Source organism: Canis lupus, chromosome 6 (assembly GCF_048164855.1).
Source record: "Canis lupus baileyi chromosome 6, mCanLup2.hap1, whole genome shotgun sequence".
Classification (NCBI taxonomy): Eukaryota; Metazoa; Chordata; class Mammalia; order Carnivora; family Canidae; genus Canis; species Canis lupus.
The window spans coordinates 29,925,277-29,951,737 of NC_132843.1; the positions used below are offsets into that span (position 1 = coordinate 29,925,277).

At 38.6% G+C, this 26,461-nt stretch overlaps 1 long non-coding RNA gene across 1 annotated transcript in view; it reads right to left on the reverse strand.

The window, feature by feature from the left end:
• Positions 1-2,493: 2,493 nt before the first annotated feature.
• LOC140635176 (uncharacterized) overlaps positions 2,494-26,461 on the reverse strand; it is a 45,818-nt gene continuing 21,850 nt past the window's right edge. Inside the window, exon 5 of the long non-coding RNA XR_012032511.1 lies at positions 2,494-2,885. This is a non-coding gene — a long non-coding RNA (uncharacterized lncRNA). The remainder of the gene's footprint in view (positions 2,886-26,461) is intronic.

Below are 26,461 nucleotides of genomic sequence, written 5' to 3' on the forward strand. Positions count from 1 at the left end.
ATATCGTAGTATGTATAATTTAATTTTTAATATTAAATTATTAAATTATTTCGTGCACAGACTTCTTGGTCATTTTTTATTTTGTTTCTTCCTAATAATTCTCTAAAGCTAGTGCTTTATGCCAGCAGAATGTAGAATTGAAGTAAAAGCTGGGTTAAAAAAATAATAATTTCTGTTTTATTCCAGCTTGTGCCTTATGAATTATATATTCCTGCTTTAATATTCCAAGAGTTTTCTCTTTCCCCAATTGTTTGTAAATCTCTTTCAGAACTTTAGCTTGACCCTAGCATTCTGGAAGATGAGTCATCTAAACTCATTTTCTAGCTGTTTGCACAGAGGTCTCCTGATCACAAACCTATCCTTGCAGTCTGGGAATTCTAGAAACGGTATAGTTGAGGGCAGCCAGCCCCTTGAAGGCCCTACAGCAATGGCTTTTACTTTGAGAAATGGAGCAAGTACGTCTTACCAGAGAGTGCTAAGGCACATGTGGGAATGAATGCAGAGGCATCTTCAGCTGCTGTTCATGTTGGAGGTGGTTGGAGTATTCCTGCCCTCCCAGAAGTGCAAGGCACAAAATGTCATGTAGACATCATCAGAATGAGACCTTGGTTTATCAGATATCTTTGACACTACCGAGTCTTCTGAGTACTCTGTGCATTGGGTATCTCTCCTATCTATTCAGCTGGGCCTTTCTTTTGTAAAAGCAACTTTCTTTTCTTTGAGCTATTGCTTGCGTAAAATTTTCATAATAAACTTGAATCAAAATGAACCGTCTGCAAAGAATAGAATGACAGTGCATTGTACCTTCTCATATTTGAGTCACACAAATAATGAAGAGTGGGCGATAACATAGTGCACATTGTTACAGAGCTGTACAAAGGAGCCTCATAGAACTTGTGAAGAAGGGGACCGGTGAGAGTTGTGAACACTTTGTGCTGTTCTGTACCGTGGCTATTATGAAAAATTTATAGCAGGATGACCAGATCCTATAGTATGTGCCTGCAAAGAAACAGTGAATAGAAACATGTTTCTCTCTTCACTTTGCTAGCTGGCCACAAGGAACAAATCTTCTATCCTCATTACCTCTGTGGTATTGACCTTATGGAGTATATTTTTAACTGAGTAGAAAAGCCTTTACCTGGAAGTAGCAATTTTTTTATTAAACTAAAACTTCTGCATTAATTTATTATCTAGCGGGTAGAAGGCATTGATGGTAAAGAAATTGAGGGACACCCGGGTGGCTCAGCGGTTGAGCATCTGCCTTCTGCTCAGGGTGTGATCCTGAGCCCTGGTATCAAGTCCCATATCGATCTCCCTGCGGGGAGCCTGCTTCTCCCTCTGCTTATGTCTCTGCCTCTCTCTCTCTCTGTCTCTCATGAATAAATAAATAAAATCTTAAAAAAAAAAAAAAAACTTGAAAGAAAACTGAGTACATTTTGAGGCTTGGTCAGAAGAGCCAGTGCATTGCCAAAAATAATGAGGGTGATGTCTGATACTGGCATTGGCACATGGTATAGATCCTCAATGTTTGCTGAGTGAGTAAGTCAGAAAAAAGTATAACTCTGAAGATACACTTCCCCCACTCTGTGATTTTGCTGCCACCAAGCTTACATGAAATTGTAAACACTTCTGACTAAAAACAATGTTTTGCAGCATCTGTAACATTACATTATTAGCATCTGCATTATTGATACCTGAATTCCCTTATGTCCAATACCATATTATTTTTTATCTGCATGACTTGATAATTTCCTAGAAATGCCCCTCATTCCATTTTTCCATTTTTTTCCCCGTTTTGAGCTATTCATTCTGGAGTTGACTTTCACAAAGCCCAACTTTTTTACTTCTCATACAATTTTGCATAAACATCAATGACTTTCACAACTGCCTTGGGGACTCTGCTTCATAACTTTTTTGACTTTCACAAAGCCCAACTTTTTACTTCTCATAGAATTTTGCATAAACATCAATGACTCCTATTTGCCTACAGGAAATGGTCTTTAGGATAATCTTTATATGCCCTGTAAACATCTGACTCAAACTACACTACTAACTATACAATTGTTCACACATTGCTTCTAAACCAAATTTACCTTTCCCATCCCTGTTTAAAATCCTAAACTTTCTATAAATTTCATCTCTCACTCATCTCTCTTCTCCATTAGATCTTTTCCACTTCCAGTTCTCAGTACTTTGTGATCACTTTCCTTTAGAACTTCTGTAGTGTTTACAGTTGCACTGCTGATGTGGCATATTTTACACCTTATCTTCCACTGCCATGTATCTTTAAAATTCTGAATTATGGTGCCTCAACTAATTTATAAGCACCTGCCTTGGGGATTCTGCTTCATAACTTTTTTTAGCTCAGCATAATTTTACTCATTTAATAGGGTCCCCTTTTCTTACCCCCTCCCCCTTTTTATAGCTCATGATTCAGTAAGACACATTCCCAGAAACATCATTGAAAATGCATGGCCCACTGGTGACAAGAAAATGATTTTATCTTTGGATGTGCTGACAGGTGGTCAGCTCTCTGGACCTGCCACATCTGTTACCAACTGATAGTCAGGAATCCCATTTCTTGTGCCTGCCTGCGCTTTAGGGACATGGAAGAAGAGGTACCAGCTCAGAGATGCCTAAGACTCCATGTGCCGAATCATATCTTAAGTGTTGCAGTGAGCAACAGGGCTCAGCAGGGGGATTTTGTTCCCAACTGAAAGCTTGACAGCAAAGAAATCCTTCATGCTTGTGCATGCGATGCAGACCAGTGAAGCCTCAGTCAAGGTATTTATTTTCCCCTTGGAAGCCACTGCCGCTAGATTGAATAATGTAGGAGCGTCTCGGTGGTCTCCATACTGATAGGAAAGTATGCTGTTGTCTGTATTCTGTAACAGAAAATAAGAAAAGGGTGTGGGAAAGTCGTGGCTAAAATCTCAGATTTTTTTTTCTTTTCGTTACTATCGTTTTAGACTTTTACATGAATTACATAATTTTTTTATGTGCTGAGATATTCAGTAGACCAATATATGTCCCAGATAGTGTATATGTAGGGCTGTATGCTAGACAATAGGGATGGGGGAAGATCTGGAGGGAAGAAATATCTTCTACATTTAAAACAAACAAAAAACACTTGTCAATACATATAGAGAAGTATGAGACAGATTTTATAGAGAACTGAAATGGGAGCCCACAGTTCTATGCTCTAGAATCAAGAGTCTAAATTATGTTCTGCCTTGAACTTACTGGGAGGCCTTAGAAGAACCAATGACCTTTCCTGAGCTCAGTTTCCTTAGTTCTGAAACAGAAATGTTATTAACCTCCTTTACAAACACATAGGGTTGACAGAATTTGATGCAAGAATAGTTTTTGAACTATTACAAGTAATGTGAAAGTAAGATCTTATATTTGCTGCTGTTTTGCTAAGTACTAAGGGTCTAAACTAGGGGTTGTCCAAGCTGGGAAGCTTTAGAAATGAAAAGCTCTTTGAAGCAACAATATTTAGGAAGAATTTCTGAAAATACAAATGTTTACTATGTCCGTAAAGAAGAGGAAGAAAGACATTTTAAGCTGTAATTCCCATCACAGAATTGTCCTGAAATGGTACATTTAATTTAACGAAGGTTATGGTGATGATTCTTAGGTATCAGAAAACAATCAACAAATAACTTTATATGGTTTCAGTTTATTGCTGGGTGCTAACAAACATGCTGATGAACCAAGCATCATTTGGCCTCAAGGAGTTTACAGAGAGAAGGAAATCATTACACTAAATGAGATAGTTAGTCTAAGTTTGACCAGAGGGGTGAAAATTTGAGGATGTGCACATTTGAACTTCTCATTTCATCCTGCTTATATTTAAATACCAAATATTTCCAATTTAATTTAGATTTAGTTTAATTAATATATAATTATATTTAATGCATATTCTATATAACAATATATAATACATAATTCAATTTAATAATTTACTTGAATTCCAGTTGTATTTTTCTCAGTTTCCTTTTTTTTTTTTAAATCCATAGATCTCAAAGACTATTCAGGCAACGTGAATTTTTCACGTTGATCAGTAAATGATTATTATAAAAAAGCCTTTACCAGAACCTGGAATCTAAAACGTAATTTTGAGTTTTATAAAATATACTCACAAATATTACTGCCAGACTTTGGATCATACCAGAGTGAACTTTAGCGCTATGGAGTAGATTGGAAAAGATCAAGATCTGAAATAAATGTGCCCCTGAGGTTAGAGAGGTTCTGCCAAAAAAGATATTCTATACTCAACATCTGAATGGTCTGTTAGAAGGCATGGGCATACCCAAATAAGTTAGTAGAGAACCATATTGGACATTCTGGCAGATTTTTCTCAACATTTTGAGAGTCAAATGGAATAGCAGTTTGGTACAGTGGGTAGAATCAATGTCTATCATTAGGAAACTCCACCAGGCAAGGCAGGCCCAAAAGCTGGAAGAGCCAAGGTGCCAGGCAGGTCATCTGGACCCAGGCCAGGGGATAAGTTAGAGTGAACTTTTTGCCTTTCAGATTAAAGTCTCATTCTGTGCCTTTTCTTGTGCTATTTTCTCTACTATCTGCCACACTGTTGTTGACCTTCTACTTCCGCCCTGCCCAAATCATTGTCCAAGAAGTTTCTCAGAGCATCTGCCAGGCTGACTCAAGGCCTCTTTTCTGTGGCCTCATAACATCTTGTAAATGTACCACTTTATTTTGTCTTTTTCACTTGACTATATCTCCCCCCTCTGCATCCCAGGACCTAACACAGTGTCTAGCACACAGTGCCACTTAACTTTTAAAGAATGAGATACATGAGTAGATGGGTGGATGAGGGGGTGGGAGGATGGACAGAGGAAACTAACTGAAGAGGACTGGAAAATAAAGCTGGGCATAAAGGCAAAATCAGAATTGGAATTCAAGGTTAAGCCCAGTAGTCCCCAAAAGTGGTGTTACAGTGACTTTCAAAATACTGTGGCAAGGCTCAGTAAATGTATTATTCTCAGATCAGGATGAGTCTAAAGGGCACAGCTGACAAAGTTAAGTGAGTTTTCAAGGTCCTAGAGCTGGTAGGTGGCAGAGAAGTATTCAAATGCAAGTCAACCTAACTCCACATATTCATATTATCCATTCCCATGCCATGTAATTTCTCTAGGACAGAGGAAGCATAGCACATTCATGATTATCAACACCAAAAACCTCAAATTATACAAATTTGTAATTTATAATGCCAAAAATCATCATTTTAAGGAATATTCCTTTTTGAAAATATTAAGGAAGCATACTAGTCAAAATAAGCCAAGTAACCAAAATATCCTTCACTAGATTAATGAGTAAATAAACTGATACATGAGACATGGGTGATACATGAGACATGAGACATATTATTCATTGGGGTGATAATACTGGAAAATTTGATCAAATGAGACAGTTCAGGGCCAAGTATCTTGATATTGGAGAAGTTCTAATTATTGAAATAGAGAAGACATATGAATTCTAGTTACTAGACTTGGAGGTAACAGTGCAATATAAAGGAGATGAGAGAGAGATACAGTTAGGGGGAGTGGAGATGTGTGCACACAAGTGTGTGTAGGGGAGATGTATGTGAATTTCCTGGCTGTATCCAGTGAAATGACCTGGGAAAAGCAATAATGCCAGTATCATGGAGAGCCAGTATCTTGGCTTCTAACTACTATTCTCCAACCAAAAGAATCAGGAATCTTTGTAGAAATGCCTGATTCTAGGACTGGGGCAAGGGAAGTACAGAAGGAGGCTGAACAATCTTCTTGCACAAGGAGAAGATGTCCTCAAAGAATGATGACAGGTGAAAAAGGTAGAGAAGCCAACTCCAGTGAGCATCCACTGGGCAATCTGGGGCAAGTTAAGTATCAAAATAAGTGATAGTAAGAGATTATAATCTCTTAAGTAAAACCGATGACCATGAGTCTGTAGTGGTATAAATTAATTAATAAAAAGATTAGTGTAGGATGCGATACTAGTATAGTTTCAAATAATCTCCCTTCAAAATACTTATTTACAATGGGAGAATATTATCTTCATAGTGGAAAAGCTTGGCCTAGTCTAATTAAGGGGTCAACATGAATATCATCATTATTGGTACAAAGTATGCTACCTGATAGGTTGCTAAGAGAACACTGCATCACTTTCTTTTAGTCCAGTCAATGATACATAACCTCATCTAATCATGACATGAGGAAGCCTCACATCTACTCTGAGGAATATACTATAAAATACCTGCTCCTATAGTCTTAAAATTGTGAAGTTCACAAATGTCTGGGCTAAAGTAAGGAACTATTTCAGACACAAGTAGTTAAAGAGACATGAAAACTAATGCAGTGTGATTCTGGACTAGATCTTTTAGCTATGAAGGACATTAGGGCGATTCATGAAAGTTGAATGAGGTCAATATGAAATAGCATTGTATCAATGTTAATTCTCTGATTTTAATTGCTGTGTTTTGGTTATGTAGGAGAATTTCCTTGTTGGAGGAAATAAATACCGACATATTTGGGGCTGATGTATCGTCTGTTTGGCAACCCATTTTGAAATGGTTCGGGAAGAAAGTTCTTTGTACTCTACTTGCAAATTTCAGTTAGTTTGAAATTATCTTAAAAAAATTTTTTTTTAAATATTTTATTTATTTATTCATGAGAGACACAGAGAGAGAGAGAGAGGCAGAGTGGAGAAGCAGGCTCCACGCAGGGATCCTGACGTGGGACTCGATCCTGGGTTTCCAGGATCAGGCCCTGGGCTGAAGGTGGCGCTAAACCGCTGAGCCAAGCGGGCTGCCCTAAAAAAATTTTTTTTTTAAAGCAAATTGCCTTCAGTCTCCAAACCCAGACACATTTAAAACCTTGATAGGTGTGAAAAGTTGATGAGCCTTTTAACTGGCTCTGGTCTACATTTCTAAAAGTTTGTGTTTTGATCTGGAACTTTGTATTAGTACCTGATATTTTAGGATTTTGGGAGAAATTATATGTTATCATATTTTTACATTCAAATAGTAAATCCAAAACTTAATAAATCCAAACAGAAATGGAAATCATTAAGCATTTTAAAATATCAATTTAGGCTTGATCAGTCACTTGTTGGACTTTTCCCTGGCAACTGTGTGTTCAATTTTGAGTTAATAGAACAAAATAAAGAATGTGTACAAAATACTGGGAATATAGCATTAACTGATCAGTGCTCAGGGTGGTATTGTTAATCAGAATGCACAATCTGCTGAGTTTTTATACACACACATACACACACACACACACACACACACCTGTGAAACTTATACCACAGTCAAGATAATGAATTTATCCATCTCCCCAAAATTTCTTCTTTCCCCTTTGTAATGCGTCCCTCCTACCCTTCCATACTCTCACTCTTTTTGGGTGGCTGTGACTTGAACACAAGAGAAGTGGAGGATAAAGTTGGGAAAATAATGAGCAATTAGCAGGTAAGGCAACAGGAGTTTTCTTGGCTGGTATGCTTGAGTGTGCCAGTCTCAAATTAATTTTTCCTCAGTTTTTGGGGGTGTGAGAAATGGAGTGAGGTGGAAAAGGTCCATCTTAGTTCTTAAATGTAAACCTTGAGGTCCAAAGTAACAATTGCCCATAGAGACCAGTGCTCAGAGTAGTGTTGTGATTCCCATTCTTCTACCCATCATTGTTCAGGAAACTTGATTGGGTTAATGGTGATTGAAACTGAATACAGGCATTTCTAGGTTCCAAGTAGTATCATCAGAACAAACATAAAACCTAAACTGTATTTCCTAGTATGTGTTGTACACCTGGAGAGCAAACTGATCACTAAATCAAAGTTCATTGATTTGGTTTTCAAGTTTTCATTTAGGATTATAAAACTTCAACATCAATCTATAGGTAGATTATAAAGGGATTACCCATTTATATATAACACATTATGATTATATACTTAAAATTTTTCTTTTGAACAAAAGATTGCCTGGTTTCATTGAAAAATTATATGCTTCTTGTGGTTCTTGCCAAAGGAGGAGACATCTTTAAATCATATAAACAAATGTATCTATATGCTGAGACATCTGGAAGGAAACAGCTTGAGAGTCGTTTTGCCCAGAAATCTAGTAGGGACTTTGGATATGTAGAATAGGCATTGGAGTCTTACAATTGCCTTTATTCTTGAAATGGGTCATGTTCTGGTATCTTTCTGGTATATTTTAGCACAGATGGGGAATTATGGAAACCCATATCATAACAGACATCACAGTGCCCAAACTGATATATTACGATATTGGCAGAAGAGTTTATGAATTGTTTTATTGTTTATTCCCATCTAGATAAATTTAAGTATATGTCACAAATTGTACTTTGCCTTTTCTAATTCTTATCAATATTGCTTTGCTTCGAAAACTCAATATTTTAGACTCCTAGCTTTTCCCATTATATGAAACCTTAGAGACTACCAAGGCCCAGTTACTCATTTTATAGATGCTCTTTGCCTTGTATTTTGTAAATGAAGTTAAATTGCATGTTTGTTTCTTCCTAATCTTAATATAGCAAGTTTCTAAAGGGAGCAGCTAGGTCAGAGCTTGAAATTCCAGGGTGTTCCATAATGTGTATTGTTGTCAGCAAGTCTTCTTACTCAACTATAGACCCCAACAGTAAACCAGAAATAGGCAAGACCACTTAATTCTTGCTCTAAAACCTATTATGCTTATTTATCACACTTTCTTGAGATATTAAAGACTGTTTAGAATGACTGGAACATTCCAACCAGCAGAACAGAAGAGTCCTGATAACAGAATTCCTAGAAGACCATACCCCACATATCGCCTTCCTTGCCCAAGATCTTGGGCTGAGCACATACCAGCAACTCCTACTCTAGATCATGTGCTCTCTTGCACATTCCCCTCTGAACCTCTCCTTATAAAACTCTTAGGTGTCCATCTTGTGTGTGGACAGGTTGGTTGTTAAGGCTTGAGCCTGCCACCTTCCCCATCTGCTGTCACCTTAAATAAATTTCTCTTTCTCTTTTCCAAACCCTCATCTTACTGAGTTACTGGCTTCTCTTGTGATGAGTTTTTCCCAGGTTGTTCAGCAACAGCTTGAGCAAACCCAGCTATGAAGTATGCTTTCAATTTGCCCATCCCCCTGGGGATTCCCTGGGACGGAGCAGTTGGCTGTGGTAGCACACTGCCTGACCTGTTCCTTTCTGTAGTTAGTGACTATGGCTCTGATAGGTTGATCTATAACATTGTCAGGGAGCCAGAATATCCTGTCCCTTTTTTGCAGAGCAAGAATCCCTGTCTCCTTCAAGGTCCTTCTAACTGGGCTAAAAATAAGATTGACATGGCACTGATTAATAGGCAAAAGTCAAATTTAATAGTGTTCATACAGGGAACCCATACAGATGCGGAAATTCCAGACAATCAGGCAAACCGAGGTATATATGTCATTCTGAACTAAGGAAAAGGTAATAGGGATCTGGGACTTCAAAAGGAAGGATTGCAATTCACAGGAAGATTAAAAAAGTAATGTTGGTAAACAGATGTTTGCTCTGCCATATAGATGGCTTACTCAGATCAATTTTATCTCTTGTCATAAGCCTTATTTTGGAAAGACCCTCCAATTTAGATCCTTTCGTGTAGTTAAGGGAGGACAAAAGTTTCTGTTGAGCCAGCAGGGTCTCAGTTGCCTTCAGTTCAAAATAATCCACATGCCAAAATGGCCCATCTCGGAGCAGCCTGCCCTTAGATGCTACAGTATAATATAGGAGATTGGAAGAATGACCTAAAGAAGGCTTAGCAATATGGCCGAGAAGTTTACGGAGATGATTCATAGTAAAATTCAGCTTGTAAGTGGTTTAACAGTTTTGCAGAAACTTCTCCCCATCCTTGGGTTAATATAGTTCCATGTCTTTTTATGATTCCTACTGTAACCAAACTAATGTGAGTTTGCCCCTTGTTGAGTCACAGATAGAAGCTAAACCAAGTTGAATCACACAAAGTAAACATTATTTGCAACAAATAAGGAGGTCATGGAGAATAGCTCACCAAGCAAGGGTGAACGGGTTCCTTTTATTTAGGATTAAGGGGAATGTTTAGATAGAGAAGCCTAGTCATCAAACAAGGGGGATGGGATAAGATTGCTCATGGTCTTAAGGAAACATGTTTATGCATATATTGCATATTATGTAAATAAGGCTTGTGCTCCTCCTTGGGTAGACATTTTAGATGATAATGAGGTCAAGGTAATTATTTACCTTTTTTTTTTTTTTTTTTTTTAATCTCAGTAAGATTATTCCAGAGGTTACTCTATGGTCCATCTGTACAAGTGCAAGTTGGGGGTTGAGCTTAAACTGGGTTGTCTGGGCTGCAGGAGCTCTTCCTTTGGGCAGTCTTTATTGCTTTAGGGGTAGTTTTGATTTCCATTATGGGATGTTATGCTCACAGGGTCTTTTTGCCTGAGTTAAGGAACTTAGAGAAAAATGTGGGACTGAGGTCATTGGGTACAAGCAGGTGAGCAGTGCAAGTCAGCTCTTGAGGTCTAGCTAGTCACATTACCATTCAAGTTTGAGGAACCTTCAGTCCTTCAGTTATCTTTCAAAATAGTATGTCCAGGACTGAACCACACTATTGAAGTTTTAGAATATAGGTGAGGTCAGAGCCAACAACCAAGAAAGAATTCTTTGGTGCAAAATGGTGGTTTTATTAAAAGCACAGGGGGACAGGAACTGCAGGCAGGAAGAGCTGCTGCCCCAGGCTTATGAGGGGTGGCTGATTATATACCTGCAGAGTTGGGGGAGATAAGGAAAAGGGAGATTTCAAAAGGATTTTCATATGGTAAGGAGGACCTACAAAATATTGGAGGCCTTGCCATTGTCAAGTTAAAGATTGTTTCTCCCTCTGCAATGCACCCAACATTAAGACAATTGGAAACTTCCTGAGGAATGTCACACATATCCCACCCTGGGCAGGGGTCCTTTGTGGTTTATCAGCTTGTGCTTTGTCCCTTAGCTAGCCCTGTTCTGGCTTGATTGGGTCTAAAAGGAAAAGGTTGGTACTGTGCTTACTTACCTCCCTTCTAAGAAGCCTCTCCTTTTGTTCCCTGCCCCAGAATCATTAATAAACAACTCTACAAAAATTCACTTCTACTTGGAAAGGACCTCTCGTTCCTGGTATGATGCTCAAGGTCCAGAGTGACAGTGGTTAGAAGATTTGAAAATGGTTTTTTATTTTTTAGTGAAGTATGTTTCCTAGCTGGTTTGTTTTGCATGTATAGGGGAGCAAAATTTGCCACCCCAAAATATATCTTTTTGGCATAAGATTATGTTAGACTGATTATTTCTAAGAAACTGCAAGCATAGAATAAACTCAAAAAACAAGAAATTATTCTTTTGTAAGAGACATTTACAAGTATAAGGGCAATCTTTGTAAGGGTGGTTCCTTAGCTATACCAGGAAGAGGGAAGAGGGTGACTCTGAATCTCCAGAAATTCTTATCAAAGGAAAAGATAATAGCTTAAATCTGCATAACAACCTTATCCATGTTTACTGTCTTTTCTTAGTAACCTCCCTCAACTAACCTTCTACCCCCAACATATTTTGTCTTTAGCTGAAAGTGGTATTTAAGGCAATGACTTAGCCATTTTGGAAAGTGACTCAGTTTTCCCGGGATTCTTTCTTGTATACAGTATATATACATATTATTAGACTTTTGTTTGGTTTTCTTCTGTTAATCTGTCTTCTATTAATTTAAGTATTAGATCAGCCATAGAACCCTCCAAGGAAAGAAGAAAGAACTTTTGCACCCCTACATGTTTTTTTATAGATTGTTTCAGCAGCAGCAAAGGGGCTTGTCAACTTGGGTAGAAAATTTCATATAAGACAAAGACTTCCAAAAAAAAAAAAAGACAAAGACTTCCAGAGCATTCTCATCTTCATTCTAGTCCGGAATTTGTTTATAAATTGATGTGATCAGCTTTTACAACTTTGTCCTCTTAGATATCAACATAAAATGATTAAGGCCCAAACCTCCAAAGGTACATCTTCCATTATCAACCCGGAGAGTGGCCATCATGACTGATTTTGTATGAATCTTTCTAGGAACTAAGTGTATTTTCCTTTGCCTGCCTTTCCCCAGTGTTGGAGTTTAGTGCCCCTTGAGTTTTTAACGTAGATCTTCATTTGATTTGACAAAAAAACAAAAAAAACAAAACAAAAAAAACTACTTCTTTCACATTTCAACAGGTTCCTCTGAGACCTAGTATTAGAGATTTGTTGAACAAGCCTGTGCTTAATCTTCTGCCCCTTTTCTGATATTTTAGATTTTAATTTTAGATTCTACTCCTTTTTCCAATTTTGCTTCCCACCCTTTCTTTCTGTTTCTCACTGTCTCTTTCGTTTTTTGTTTTTTTGTTTTTTTGTTTTTTTTTAGCCCCTCTCTGTCTCTATTTCATTCCATCTAAAGGGCACTGCACATAACATTATAGGAGCAGACACACAGTTTTAATCCAACATATATTCACCTGCCCACTTCTGGATTAAGGAAGTTCCCTGGGTCTCAGACTCCCTCAGGCTGCCAGAAGTAGGGGACTTGTTTACTGCTTTCTGGCTCACGAGCATGGAGGGTTTGTTAAGTGAAATTGGAGTTGGACTCACTTTAAGCCTTGACAACTTCTTCACCTATGACCAAATATAATCTGTGATATTAAAAAGCATGCTCTATGGAATCTTGACAAAGATAATTTGAGAAATAAAAATCTTTGACAGCTTTCTCTTTGTCCTTGTGGTTATTTGCAATCTCTAAGACTTGTGAGTGAGTCAGATGAATCTATTGTCTTGTTTTTTAATAAGTGTACTCTGAGACCTTCCCCTCTTCCACACTTTTTTTTTTCAGCCCCACTCCTCATGCGTGCTTAATGTCTTCTCCTAGGGAGTATTTCTTGTCTTTCTCATGTTTCAGAGTTTCAGAGGGGAAAGTTCTTTTTCCCAAACCCCTAACACCACAGGTTCTAATATTTCCATGGGTACATGTTTATCGTCCTCTCGGCGAGCCACTGCTCTCAGCTAAGAATTTTTGCTCTTAAAAACCACAAAATACTAAGGTATTAGGAAGTATTCAAAAAACTGTATCTTTTGATATTTTCATCCTGCAGGAGCTTATATTCTTTCTATATATTGCTAAGATGAAATAAAAAGTGATTTTAGGGGTAGCTGGGGTAGCTAAGTTGTTGAGCATCTGCCTTTAGCTCAGGTGGTGCCCCCAAGGTTCTGGAATTGTCCTGCATTGGGCTCCCCACAGGGATCCTGCTTCTCCCTTTGCCTATGTCTCTGCTGCTCTCTGTGTGTCTCTCATGAATAAATAAACAAAATCTTTAAAAATAACTATTTTTGATTTTGTAATTTACAATCCTTAACGATTTTTAAGATCAATTTATAAATTAGAGTCTTTGTTATGAGTGGACCCTTTCCATTAATGTAGAAGTTTAGAAAGACTTTCAAGAGACTGAGAAATAAACATTTTCTCATTTCCATGTAAGGAATGGTAAACATGGACTCAAGTGTATGATCATCATTAGGAATTTCTGAAAAACTTCTATTTCTGTACTATTTGCTTTTGTTCTGTCCTCAACTAAAAGACAAAATTTCAGACTTCATTCCTAGAAGAAAAGGATAGTTAGACTAGAAGGAGCCTTAAAATTTAACTGAATTTCACAAGTGATAATGAGCCTGAGACCCCAAAGCACGTCCCCACCGCCCACCCCACCAAGGTCACATATCACTCTAACAAGGTCTCCTTTTTCCAGACTCCTGGGCTTCCATTCTGTACACTACTTTTCTGCCCTGGAGAAAGTGGCCTGGTGAAGGAAGAGTATCACTTTTCATTGTGACTTCAGCTAATTCTCTGCTTCTCGGCTACCTTTGTTTTGTAAAGGAAGGTGGAACAAATAAGCAAAGAGTTATCTCAGTATTTCAGAAGCTTATAAAAAGTTTGGGGTCAAGCATAGTTATAAAAATGGATTAACATTTGAGTGCTTTCTTATGTAAACCTTTCCTGTTTTTGCAGTCCTTGCCTGCTGACAGTGGTACAAAAGATGGGTTTTGCTTTGTGGTGGTGTTGTTCCAGCCCAGCAAAAGGTCTTATGCCTCAAAATTGCACAGACTAGATCTGTGCGTGGCATTTTTCATTGCCAGCAAAACAGCAGATCATGCTTGGGAGATGTCACTTGAAAGAGAAAAGGCACAATAGGTTTAACTTTTCCTATCAAAATTCCCTTGGAAATGAAAGCCGAGTTTTTAGAGACAGATCCAGTTTGTTTTGGGTAACGGTGAGACTGCTTAGTGTGAAGTCACACTGAGCATATGGCTTCGTACTTATTGGACATTTGGTCATTTCTTTTTAAGCTCCTTTGCTTGTCAGTCATCTCTCTCCAACCCTAACCTACCCCATTCCATTCTGCACAGGTGTATAATCAAGAGGGGATGAAGAAAGAGAGCTAGCAGGGCAGGATGAATAATGCAGTTTTGGGGAATAGGACAGAAAGGAGGGAGGATCTGAGTACTGAGGCAGTAACTGAGGAGGTCACATACACATAAGGTCAGAACAGGAAGAAGGGTGCCAGCAAGCAGCAGGATCTCAACACCCTTGTGGAAATGAAACTGATGGGAGTTCTGATTTATCTGCTTTAAAGCTTTTATTTTATTTTAGAGAGAGAGAGAGTGCTCATGGGATGGGGGAGGGTGAGGGTCAGAGGGAGAGAACCTCAGGCAGACTCCACACTGAGCATGGAGCCCAATGTGGGGCTCAATCTCAAGACCCTGAGATCATTACCTGAGCTGAAACCAAGGGTCAGATGCTTAACTGATGGAGTCATGCAGGTACCCGTACTCTGATTTATCTGCTTTATATTAGAGTACAGGTAGGGCTGAATGACTCATACAGATAAGCTTGAGCCAGTGTAATGGACAAAATTAAATAATGCAGAGGTGATTCAGTTGCTCACAATCATGTGGCTTTTCATCTAGAACACAGGTGCTTTTTTTCATTAGATTGCTTAGCAGGGGAGGAAAAATTTTTTGTCTACCCTTATAGGTTCTTTGGCTGATCTAATAATTAAATTGACATAAGACAGATTAATAGGAGAAAAATTTAATTTCATATGTTTGAAAATATGAGACCCAGGGGCAAGTCAGGCATTTGAGGGTTATATGCCATTTTGAATTAAGGAATAGCTTAACTGGGGGATTCAAAGTTTGGGTGGTGGTGGTGGTGTTAATTTATAGGACAATAAGAAGAGTAGATGTTGGTAATTAGATGTTTGTCCTGCCATACAAATAGGTCATTCTAGTAATAGTTCTTTTTCTAGCCCTGGCCACCTACCTAAATTCTTTTAGGTAATTTAGGGAGAGGTAATTTTTTTTTTTTTTTTTTTTTTTTGTCTACTGGGTTTTGTTTACCTTAAGCTCAAAATAATGCACATGCTAAGGTGGTATATTTTGAGGTCACCTATTCTGATCCTTTCAGTTTTCATACATTTAAACATCTGTAAATGCATATGAAAATGGCTTTGCTAAAGAAAGAGTTTTAAAATATTTTCTTTAGTATGTTGTATGAAGTGTATTGTATTATGCAATGAGGTGGACAATTGTTTATGATAACTCTGCAGGCATAATTGGATATGAACAAACAAAACTTAATAAAAAATACACACATCTAAGCAATTTTTATATGCAAGAAAAATACCATTTATTTTGGATTACCTCGCAATCATAATGTCTGCATAATTAGAGGGACTTGTTATAAAGTGAGAATAAAATAATAAGGGAGATGCAGCCAAGGGAAATTGAAATAAATAATGGATAGTTTATATAACTTGTAGTTCATGGACTAGCAGCATTGACATAATTTGGGAACTTCTTAGAATCTTTGGCTTCACTTCAGACTCAGTGAATAGGAATCTGCATTTTAACAAGATCCCAACTCATGCATATGCACATTAAAGCTTAAGAAGCATTTGTCTAAATGGCCAAGTGAATCAAAGAAATGCTGAGGTGATAAAGTTATTTGGTCTTTTTTAATAAGAGAATTTTATTATGACTCTATTCTAGCTGCATTATGTCCCTGAGGTTAGAGAGCTATGTATAGATCCACCCTGGATAAAGTGTTAAGGATAGACAGTGCCACTGGGAGTTGGGGTAGTGATGACATGGGGAAGGGATTGTCTGAAAAGCTGTTCATAGTATCATGATAAACAATGACTATATTAAAAAAAAAAAAGAATTTTAGATTGGTGGTCAGTAGTACTAAGCAAATCACAGGCTAAAATGGAGGGGTTCAGGAATGCAGTAGGTGGTAGTTGTACAGTTGATTATTCAGGGGGATCCTAGAATTAACATGAAGTTTAGGGTGGATAAATTTAGTCTAGGTTGCTATGCTCATCTTTGAAATCCAGACACATGGTGGGGTCTTTACTGGTAAAAGACTGGTTCCAGAATGTGGCCAAATAGATAGATCCAAGATCATCAGACAGTTGTCTAATTCCCATCTATGGATGCTGTGTTCTATGTCTGTGGGATAAGAATAAGTAACATTTGTGATTCAGGTCAACAAATAATATTGTCCAGCTTTGTGATTCAAAGCTGAATCTAAAGTTCATGCTGCAAAGTCTGTGGTAGAAAATTTATTTGGAGACCAAATTGCTTATTCCAGAACTAGAGTTTTGAGGTAGAATTTATTATGGTAGAAATTTACACAGTAAAGCCTTTCTAGGTCTCACTGTTTATACCAAAAAACCCAGAATGACAAGGTTGCGGGAAACAGAAGAATAGTAGGGAGTTAAGAACTCTTCCTGGGATGGGCTGTAAAAGTTGGTGAGGCTTAGAATGAAGTGGAAAATAAGAGGGAGAGTTTAGAGAACCATGGGATTAATACTGAGGGATTAACCCTTCTTTCTGAGACTATCAAGGAGAAAGCATCAGGGAAGAGCCTTACATTAAAAATGAAACAGGCAAACAGATTGGAAGGGCATGTGGGCTGTCTTGGGAGAGAGAGAAGGAAAGAGGAAAGAGGAGGAAGGTGAGAGAGAGACAAAGAGAGAGAGGGAGATACAGATTTGGTTATCAAAGCTGAGTCATCTTTGGCACTTGAGAGCATGGAGAATATGTACGGAAGTATCAGTGAACCTATCATGAGAGTTTAAGGAAGCTGAGACCTGAGTCTCTGCCATGATATATGGGGAGAGGGCTTCTTAGAATGGACTGAAGGAAGAAGCCAGGCCTCAGAAGATGAGCAGCAAGAGACAAACTATATGGATAAATCAGCTGCCCCAAGCTTCACTCTTAAGAAATTCCCAGGTATGACACATGCTGAAAAACCAGTGCATATGCATAGGACTCTTAGCAGTACCAACCAGTATAGCAGTGATCAGAGGTACATGGCCCTCCCCGTAAAACACCTACCCTCCAATCTAAGAAAAAGGGAAGTGAAGGAATAAGCAAAATTGAGCTGGAAAATGAAAATTTCCACCATTTTCATGGATGAGGCTCAAGAGCAAAATTAGTGTTGATTGTAGAGAAATAAATAAATTTTAATTTTTATACCAATGACTTTTATTACTATATATATATGTATATGTATTGAGCCTGCTACAAGTGTATTTTGGGGATATAAAAGTTATTACAATTCTATATTAGTGAGGTTCTCCAGAAAAACAGAACTGATATAATACATGAGAAGATTTTATTATAGAAATTGGCTCATGTGCTTATGGAGGACAAAAAATCCCACAATCTGCCATCTACAATCTGGAGAACCAGGAAATCTGGTAGTAAAATTCAGTCTAAGTGCAAAGTCCTATAAACCAAGAGCTCCACTATGTCAGACCAGGAAAAAAGGGACATTCTAACTCAAGAGAAAAGAGAATTTGCCCTTTCTCTGTATTTTTCTTTTTTTTCCCATTTGGGCCCTAGATACACTGAAGGATGCCTACCCACATTGGTGAGAGCAGATCTCTTTAGTCAGTCTACTGAATCAAATGCTAATCTCTTCCAGAAATACCCTCACAGACATACTCAGAAATAATGTTTTCTCAGATAGTGGGGCATCCCTTAACCCAGTAAAGTTGACACATAAAATTAGCCATCACAGACCTCTTGAACACTCTGTAATCTTTTGATTTTCAAGCTATGTTCATGGACATTTAGAGCTCCATGGGATGATCACCGTAAGCAAAGAGGTAGGCCAAACAATTGGGATGCTGCCCAATCTTCTTCCTCAAATCTTATAATAACTCTACTTCCTAATACTGGAAAACTTCTAATCTTCCATAAGTACTAGCTTGTTTGAAGATAGTGTGTTCACCCATGGCTGATAGTTCTTAAGTGTCAGAAGTGTACCCAATAGCTGTGTTTCTCTCCCCTTTAGCCAGTGCTCTCCTTACTTTACTCTTTGCTAGACTTGGCTCCTGTTGGAAATGCCTAGGACACCACCATTTTTCAGAGCTATTCTTGAGAGTCTTACATCTTCATATAGATAACTCCACATGTTGCAAGCTGACTATGTTCCTTATTCTGACCCAGTCCTCTGACCCATACCACCACCATTCTAAGTGTGTGACTGCTTGGCTGACCCCCTTCGCCCAGGATCTAAATTCTGGTTCTCCCAGGGATATAGGCTTATTGGAAATCAACTTACTCTGAACTGCTGAGTATCTCTACCCCTCAAAAAAGGAACCAGTGACAGTTCAAAAATAGAGCCCAATGACATTGAAAGGAATGTGTCCAGATAATTTAAAATTCTTTCATTGACTCTAATGCATCATCTTCTGCTCCTTAAGACCTTAGGTCTCTATGGAGTCTGCAAAGACAATAGGTCTGTTTGTCTTGGTGACTAGAATGGAAGTTAAAACGCAAATTGTAAAGGGATAGAGGGGTATATACAGGGAATGAGTAAAAGAAAGAACAAGATGAAGTTGAAGTCATGGGAATTAATTTTATAGGAAGGTTGTTATTGCCCCCTTTAGCAGCTAAAATTCACATACAGGCACATCTTAAGTAATGTGTCGAGCTGTCCGAAAGATAATTTGAATCCTGTCAAGGCAAACAAGAATATGCTCACAAATTCAAGAGCAATATATGTGCAATTTGCACAACATCAATTTCTTTGGTTGTTTTTGGATGGAGCCATCACCATCAATTAAGTTAGTGACTCTTTGATTCAAATTACTTTTTGACATGTAGTCAACTAAATGGCTCACACAAGCATTATTTTCTGCAGGGTTCCCTAGGCAGCCATATAGTAAATGTAAACAGGTGGGAAGGCAAAAAAACACTGCTGCAAAAGCAGCCTCCTCCCACTGCAGCAGGGAGAATAATAACATGAAAAAATATAGGGACATTATTAGATGGCCTGGAATAAGGCTTCTGAAAGGAGAGTTTTGCATATTTACTATATTTTGCTTCTGATTTAATATTTCTCCAATTGAGTTTGTGTCCTTAGCCTTGCACTGGACTGTCATAATCAGGTATCAGAGGTTAAGAAAGGGTAAGGTCACCTCTTGGACCATAGCAGGATGGCATTCCATGGTATAGACTTGGATTTGGTAGGAGTGTTGATGGAGAAGAGTGATATTATTGACAGTATCACTGAAACAGCTTCAGGAGTCAACATGTTTTTAGGGACGCGGCAGTTAGAGAGCATTCTTTTAGAGGATAATGATATTTAATGTTCAATGAAGAAATATACAGAATTGGAAATTGGCCTCCACCATGATTTTCATTATTACAGTCAATATCAGCATCGTAATCAAGGCCAGTTTTATCCATATTTTGGACAGGCCTGGTTGAGGATTCTAAAAGATGGAACAAGTTCTCAGATATTTGGAATTACTCAGTCCCATGCTAAGCTGTCTCCATATTGAGATGAGGGCAGGAATTCGTTTATTTCGTTCATAGCGCTATTCCCACAACCTATAACATATCTGGCACGTACAGATGAGAAAGTATACCACAAACAAAACTGTTGCATAAGTGTATGAAAGAATCAAGTAATGAAATAACTTTACATCTGGTGATCAGCATGAACGAAACCTAAATTCTGGTTATGGCTTCCTATTAACCAGCTGCATGACCTTTGGAATCGCTTCAGTTCTGTGGGAACTCTTTTGTACCTCTCTATAATATGATATCTAACACAAACCTTGACCACTGTGGACCACTGGAAAGATAACATGATAGAATCCATGATAGAATCCATAGCTAGTTGGCTGGACAATCGGGACACTAAACAAAGTAAATCACTGTTTTTGTTTTATCATCACTTTCCACAGACATTGGTTCTTAAATAAGAACATTTCTAAAGGGAGGAAACAGCACAAATCCCTTAGCTGCCTATGCCACAGTCCAATTTGATATTTCTTATGCACAAGATAAAATGTTTCATGCTAAGATATACAATTCCAATACCTTTGTGTTTACTGGTTTATAAAATTCAGGAGCATAAAATCCCAAGTTTCCCTGGGTTTTTGCCAAGCACAGAATACAGATGGAAAGCTGAACATTAAGCCTGTTATGCCAAACTTAAATTTGGCCATAAATTGCCAGATAGTTTCAGTTCAAAGAAACATGGCAGTATTATCTTTAGAGCAAATTACAGCTGAAAACCAGAAACCAGGGCAGGAAAAAACTGACAGGAAGGAGAGAAGTGTTTTCAAAGGAAACAAGGACAAAGCAGGGTCCATTTTCAGCTCAATCTGAATGCTCATTTATGTTATCTTATCTGTCCTCTTCTACTAAAATCACTTTTATTCATTCACTCATTAAATAAACATTTATACAATGCTCCGTAGGCCCAAGGCCTGTAGAGGTCATAATTAAAAAGGCATACTTCTCGCTTTGTATCAGTTAGAGTCTCTTTGTTGTGAGCAAACAAAAATAAGGAACACAACCCAGCTAACTTACACAAGAAGAGAACTTGCTGTTAGGCTACACGAAAGTTCTAGAATTTGCTTAAAGACTATAAGGAAACTCTAGATTTTAGAGAGGATACAGAATGTGTGTAAAACAGATGAGAATCTGGAAGTCAAGTCTAGTAGTTGCTCTCCATTTGCATCCAGATCCTATTGGAATGAACAAACATGTCACAACCATGGCCTGCCTCCATTTTTGTGGTATTCTTTTTAAGATCTAAGATCATGAATAAAAGAGACCAACTAAAAGCTTCAATGTCTTTACTCCTTGACTAAACCTGGACAATGAGCAGGGTGGGATCTGGTGGAAGGGTGCAGTAGGAATATCAGCTTTTATAGCTGAAAGGTAGCCTTTGGATGGACACATGTGCTGAGTGTTCACATGAAAGCAAAATGGTGATTCCTTAAGAAAACTAATGTGCGGGATCCCTGGATGGCGCAGCGGTTTGGCGCCTGCCTTTGGCCCAGGGCGCGATCCTGGAGACCCGGGATCGAATCCCACGTCAGGCTCCTGGTACATGGAGCCTGCCTCTCCCTCTGCCTGTGTCTCTGCCTCTCTCTCTCTCTCTCTGTGTGACTATCATAAATAATAAATAAAAATTAAAAAAAAAAAGAAAACTAATGTGCTGTCAGGACAAGGGGAGGTGCCTACGCAGTGAAGGTACTGCCTGCCCTCACAGACCCTGTGCCTTCCTCAAACAGGTGACTCCAATAACATAGACAGGTATAGGCATGAGTAGAACAGATCAAAAACAGTGAGTCTTAGAGCAGAATGGGATGCTGGAGTTTAGAGAATAGAGAAAGAAAGCTTCATTGTGAAGGGTGATATTTAACATCAGAAAATTTTAGTCTCAACATTAAAAATCATCATTGTTTATTCTCATTTTGTTGGTTTTGTGTGTTCTGACAGTCTGTGGAGATGATTTTATTCACAGTCAGAAGCAACTCATTCCTAACCTGTCAGATGGAAAACAGGCCCCTTTTGGTGCTGTGTCCTAGACAGCTCTCCCCTTACAGATTGCTTTTGTTGGGGTTCTAGAGTGGGACTGCTGTCCAGTCGAGTCTAACATGCTAAAAAGTAGTCTCAGAATTGAAGTACATGAGGTGATGAGAAATGCTCATGTTATTTTAATTTTACTTTGTTTTCCCTTAAATTTGAGGACAAATGTTACATACCTTCAGAGCATTTTAAAATTCAGGATGTTTAGTTGGACCAATGCCCTTTGAGATATGTGAGGTAGAAATAGACTGGAAGTGATGGCCTTTAAAAGCCAGTGAAATCAAATAATATAGCTAAGGAGTAAAGAGGAGTCCCTAATATAAATTCTGATACCACCCAAAATGAACTCAAAGACTTTAAATAATATTAAGATCCATTTATTCAGCAAATGTGTAGTGACCGCCTGCTAGTGCAAAGCCTGTGAGGAAAAATGAAGGGGGGCAATTGATAACATCTAGAGTCACTCTACTTAGGGATAAAGATTTAATGTGCTGAATGAAGGCATTAATGAAAGTGGTAGTGGCTTCTGGGGGTTGCTGGCCAGCAGCAAAGAATGTTGGGAATGTGAGGTGTCCTGAAGTAAATTCTTTTTTTTTTTTTTTTTTTTTTAAGATTTTATTTATTTATTCATGAGAGACACAGAGAGAGAGAGAGGCAGAGAGGCAGAGACACAGAAGGAGAAGCAGGCTCCATGCAGGGAGCCCGATGCGGGACTCCATCCCAGGACCCCGGGGTCATGACCTGAGTCAAAGGCAGATGCTCAACCGTTGAGCCACCCAGGCGTCCCCTGAAGTAAATTCTTAAGAAATGATGATTACTTCAGAATAAGTGATAGACTGAATCCCTTTTGTTTGGGGGACTGCAAAAGAGTGATGTGGATTACAGAATGGCTCTAGAGAAGTGGCAGTATCAGAGGCAGGCCTGGTTTCACATGTAGCAGGGAAGCAGAGAGAGAGTCTGCATGCAGAACTTAGAAGTGGGTAAGCAAAGCATAGAGATTGGGGGTACTGCTCCAGATAGGTGTGGGAGATGGAAAGGGTATGGAGGGGTGAGGAAAAAATGCATTTCTGAGAATAGGCAGAAGTGAGAGGATGAGTGATGGGTGTTATAAGCATGTAAGATTTTTTTTTTAAATGTTATTTTTTACATTTTACAAATGAGAAAACTGAGACTCAGAAGTTTATTAAAATGTCTAGGCTCCTCCTACCTAGAGTGGATAAATAGTATTTGCTCATTTGGGGCTATGTGGCATCTTTTTTCATTCTACTGTCATTGCATTTTTATTCTCCCCTAATAGATATGATCTCCTTAAGGAAACTATTTATGTTTTACTGTTACTCATGTATTTAGAATATAGTATAACATTTTGGATTTTTCCCAAGAGTTGTTTTTGTAATGGTGTAAGAGAGCTCTGAGTTTTCTTCCGAACTTATTCTGAAACTTTTGCCCTACATTTTACCCTTAACCATCTGTAGCCATCTTTACCTTTCTTGGTCTTACCATACTCGGTCAGTCCATCATGGCCTCTATCACCGTCTGGTACAATGTATTACCACCATCCTCCCAGAGCTTCCAAACTGGTCTCCTATTGTCTCTGTATAGTCTAGTCTCAACTCAGCATCATTCATTAGGAATGATCAAATGAAATATGTCAGAAAAATATGTCAGATACCTCTCTGCTCAAAATCCTTCAGTGTCTCCTCAAGTCCCTTAGGTTCAAAGCCCAATCATTGGCTTAGAAGGCCTTATATCATTGACCCCATTTCCAGCTTTTCTTTCTCATCATTAAGTGTTTCCTCATGCTAAAAGGTAAATACCCACAGGGAAGGAATTTTTATTTTATTTTTTTTCCTACTATAATCCAAGTGCCTAGATTTTGCTTGGTGCATATTAGGTGATCACGAATTTCAAATGAATGAATGAATGGGTTCTTTCTTTGGAATAAATTAAAATAAATTTCTACTCTCTTCCAAATGACAATTTATGGATTCTAAAGAAGGCATCATAGACTTATCACTGTCTAAGCACTTCTCTCTTCTCCCTTATTCTTCATATGAGTTGGTTTTCAGGCATTCTTGTCTGAAGATTCACTCCACATTTCTCATGCCCCCTCAAAGAGTGGCTCTTCAAACTGAACACAGCAGGTATGACATAACCATTTTAGAACTGATCAGAGTTTGGCAAAGTGACTTAAAAAAATCAGTTGTGGGGATCCCTTGGTGGCTCAGCAGTTTAGTGCCTGCCTTCGGCCCAGGGCATGGTCCTGGAGTCCCCGGTATTGAGTCCCGCCTTGGGCTCCCTGCATGAAGCCTGCTTCTCCCTCTGCCTGTGTCTCTGCCTCTCTCTCTCTCACTCTCTCTGTGTCTCATGAATAAATAAATAAAATCTTTTTTTTTTTTTTTTATGATAGTCACAGAGAGAGAGAGAGAGAGAGGGAGAGAGAGGCAGAGACACAGGCATAGGGAGAAGCAGGCTCCATGCACCGGGAGCCCGACGTGGGATTCGATCCCGGGTCTCCAGGATCACGACCTGGGCCAAAGGCAGGCGCCAAACTGCTGCACCACCCAGGGATCCCAAGTAAATAAAATCTTAAAAAAAAAAAAAAATCAGTTGTATGCCAGAGTAATCATCACCTGGATTAAAAATTGAAATTTTTAACTAATTTTTGAATCCATTGTTTATTAATTCTACATGATTATTATTGTAATTTTTTAGAAATTGTTTAATTGCCTCCAAATGCTGACTAGAGCCTGTTTGCTGTAAAGGTTTTACCTCTGACTCTGTGAGGAGGAAGGCCTTATATATAGATACCTATTCACATATATCAGTCTTTTACTCCTCATTGCAATGTGCTGTATTTATCACTAACATACTTCAACAAAGCAGTATCTGCATGAGGATCCAGGACAGGCTTGGTGGGGTTAGTGTAAATATTTGAAGATTCTGTGGAGTAAAGGTGTGGAGGCTGAGAAAAATTAAGGCCATCCCACCTAAAGTTTAGCATTAGCACAAGTACAGCCATCTTAGGTCCCTGTGAATAAGAGCTGAACTTTAAAGGGAAAAACTGCAGAATGTCCTCAATGTCCTCGGCAGGTAATCCCATATCAGAAAGACAACAAAGCTCAGAATTGTCCTCGGCAGAGAATCCCATATCAGAAAGACAACAGAGCCCACGCCCATGGTAGAAAATCCCCTAGACCAGCCTAATTCTTCCATCCCTTCTGGAAATCCCCTAGACCAGCCTATAAAAAACCCAGCTGTAACCCACTTCGGGGTCCAAGTCCCTGCTCTGCTGTGTCAGGTATACTTGGACCCAAGCTCGAGCTTGTAAATAAACCCTTGTGTGTTTGCATCGGTGTCGACTCCTCGGTGGTTTCTCGGATTCGCAATCTTGGGCACAAAAAAGGCCCTTAGGGAAACCTAGACACTGTTAGAGGGTCCACTCAGCAACCAAACCTTTTGACAGGTGACTGACAGGTCATGTTACTAAAAGGAAGATACATACGGTACACAAATGTGTGCTGATTGATTAGAATCAAATGGATGAGAAAGGGCATGATGTATGTAAAGCAAAAATGCAGTTCTACCCCTCCCCCAAAGATGGCCTTGATTAAAGTAAATGATAGGTATGGAAATGATAAGTGATCATAGACCATTGACATGAGGCTGTGTACCTGAGATTTAGATGAGATGAAAACCTTTTTAGTTTTTTCCCCAGCCAAGATGAATTAATCAAAGCAGAGAACATTAATTAAAAAAGAAATGTAAATTGCCTTCATAAGGACAGCGCACCACATATGGAATCACTGGGGCACAGTACACACATGTGAAAGAATACCTGCTTTTATATCTGGCTCTTTTTTTTTTTTTTAAGATTTTATTTTTTTAATTCATGAGAGACACTGAGACAGAGAGAGGCAGAGACATAGGCAGAGAGAGAAGTACGCTCCCCATGGGGATCCCAATATGGCCTTGATCCCGGGCCCCAGGATCACACCTTGAGCCAGAAGCAAATTGCTCAACCATTGAGCCCCCGAGGCATCCCTACATCTAATTCTTAATAATCACAGAAGGCAGAAATTATTCCAGACCTTGTTGGGGATGGATCTAAGTCTTAACGTGTGCGAAAGAAACTGGCAAATGTCAAAGATGGGTTGATCATAATATATTCAGATAAGAAATGTTATTTAAGGTATATGTGGATAAACAGCATCTCAAAAAGTTAGTGCACTTCTTAAAAAGTTTAGTTTTAAGAATGCAAAATATGCCATAAGTTGAAGCAAGTAGAACAATATCAACAGTCATGAAAACCTACTACCATGAAAAACTAGAAAATATTGCAGCTGTGAGAAATGCATGCTAACTAAAATCATCCTATTAAAATTACAGAATTCAAAACCACACAAAGACAGGAGATGGCAGAGTGCGAAGAAGGTGTACTCTCAAGTACTTGAAAAGTTCAAAGGATGTGGGTGGGCTGGAAATACAAGAAAAGTATCTA